Below are 2,104 nucleotides of genomic sequence, written 5' to 3'. Positions count from 1 at the left end.
TCTTCCATTTCAGCATCTTCCACGTCCACTGAGCCTTTAATTGGGGCGTGTTCTATTGGACTTGGCTCCTCCTGATTCCTCTCTGGCAGTGTGGTTTCGGACCTTAAAGTAATGGCATTGATGCCACCCTTGGGGTTAGGTAAGGGTTGAGAAGGAATTCTACTGGAGCTTAAAGGTTGGTTAGCGGAAGTTAGTAATGAATCTATCCGGGCGGCAAGAGCTTGTAAAGTGGCATTCAGACCATTTAAAGTAGAGTTCAGTGTAGTCTGCATGTCTTGTTGTCCTTGTGCAAGAGAATGAAGCATCTCGTCATTTGATGAGGAAGTAGGATAAGTAATCTGTGGGACTTGTTGTTGGTTATACTGGGGTCCTTATGATTGTCTTAAGTGAAGAGCTCTGTAAGGTTGGTTCTGATTCTGCTGTCTGTTGTTGTTATTCCACCTCTGGTTTCTATTGTTATCTCTGCCTCCTCTGTTATAGTTGTCCCTCCAGCCATGGTTGGAATTATCTCTCCAACTTTGGTTGGAGTTGTCCTACCATCCTTGGTTATAGTTCCCACCTTGGTTGTAGTTGCCGCCTTGTTGATTGTATCCTTGATTCGGGCGATCATAGAAGTTATGAGTAGCTGCCACAGTGTTGCCTTCTTGTTGGAGTTGCGGGCATTCATCACTATAATGACTATAATCAGCATATATTCCGCATACTCTTTGTCGGACTAGCTATTGGTTTTGTTGTGGTGGGGAAGGCTGAGCTTGTTGTTGTTGGTTCAACTGCATTTGCTTCAGTAGGTTGGTCATTTCACATATACTCTGTGTAAGAGCAGTAGTCTCAGTGCTAGAGGAAACTTCTACAACAGCTTTTGAGTGGCTGCTCCTGTGCCTGTGATTCCTAGTGGACTCAGCTATGTCGCTGATCAGTTGCCATGCTTCATCTGTGGTCTTGTACTTCTTCAGAGAACCATTACTAGCACTATCTAGTGTAGTTTTATCCCGAGGCTTCATGCCTTGAGTGAAATAGCTGATCAATACTAGCCTGTCAATCATGTGATGGGGACATGCGTCCATAAGGTTCTTAAAATGCTCCCAGTACTCATAGAGAGTTTCTAATTCACCTTGAACAATGCAAGAGATTTCTTTCCTCAATCTATCTGTGACTTCAAATAGAAAGTATTTCTCCAAAAATTTTCTCCTGAGCGTATCCCAGTTGGTAACAGTTGCTTCAGGTTGGGAGTAGTACCACTCCCTTGCCTTTCCTTCAAGAGAAAACGGGAAGGCGGTTAACAGAATAGAAGTTTCATTTGCACCATGACGCCTAACAGTAGAACAGGCTGTCTAGAAGTCCCTTAGGTGCTTGATAGGGTCCTGAGCAGGTAAGCCATGAAACTTGGGCATCAAGTTGATTAGTGCAGTCTTTAGCTCAAAATCTGCAGCCAGAGTTGGATGATGCACTTGATATGGCTACAGTGTAAAATCTGGGGCTCCAGCTTCCTGGAGAGTAATCCTCCTAGGTACTGCCATGTTATCTGCACGTGAATCAACTGAATCAGTAGTAAAGGAGCTTATTTCGCTCTCAGATGGCGGTTCAGATTTGCCCTCAAATGAGACTGGTGAATCGATAACAATCACTTCACCACCCTCAGAGGCTAACTGACGTCGAGCCTGCCTAATACGTGAAATAGTTCTTTCAATTTTAGGATCAAATGCGGCTAAGCTCATATCAGGAAACGAACGCATCATTCAATGAGAGAAACATATAACTCATGGTAACAAAATAAAATAAAATAAAATAAAATATGCAAATAAAATAAAAATATGTACACTAATTAATAATTTAGCACGCAATTGCAGCTCCCCGGCAACAGCGCCAAAAAATGATAAGCGGCAGAAGTTAGATCGATTAAGAGATTATAATATAATAGAACAACGTTGCGAGTATAGCTCTTAACCAGCTAAAATCCGCCTCATCAATTTAGAAAGATTGTCACAAAAAAAAGGTTTAGAAAAAAATACTGGGAGTATGAGTCCCAGGTCGTCTCCCAACGAGTTGCTAGAAAGGGGTGCTAATTTATTAATCAAGGGTTTTCCGAGAGTTTTGAGAATTGATT

At 42.2% G+C, this 2,104-nt stretch overlaps 1 non-coding gene across 1 annotated transcript; it reads left to right on the top strand.

Moving 5' to 3' along the window:
• Nucleotides 1-1,041: 1,041 nt before the first annotated feature.
• Nucleotides 1,042-1,145, top strand: LOC112787453 (small nucleolar RNA R71). Its single transcript, XR_003194867.1, has one exon. It is a non-coding gene; the product is annotated as a small nucleolar RNA R71 (small nucleolar RNA).
• Nucleotides 1,146-2,104: the final 959 nt, after the last annotated feature.

Source organism: Arachis hypogaea, chromosome 20 (genome assembly GCF_003086295.3).
Source record: "Arachis hypogaea cultivar Tifrunner chromosome 20, arahy.Tifrunner.gnm2.J5K5, whole genome shotgun sequence".
Classification (NCBI taxonomy): Eukaryota; Viridiplantae; Streptophyta; class Magnoliopsida; order Fabales; family Fabaceae; genus Arachis; species Arachis hypogaea.
The sequence above is the reverse complement of the archived record's forward strand: the minus strand, read 5'-3'. Positions and strand labels throughout refer to the sequence as shown.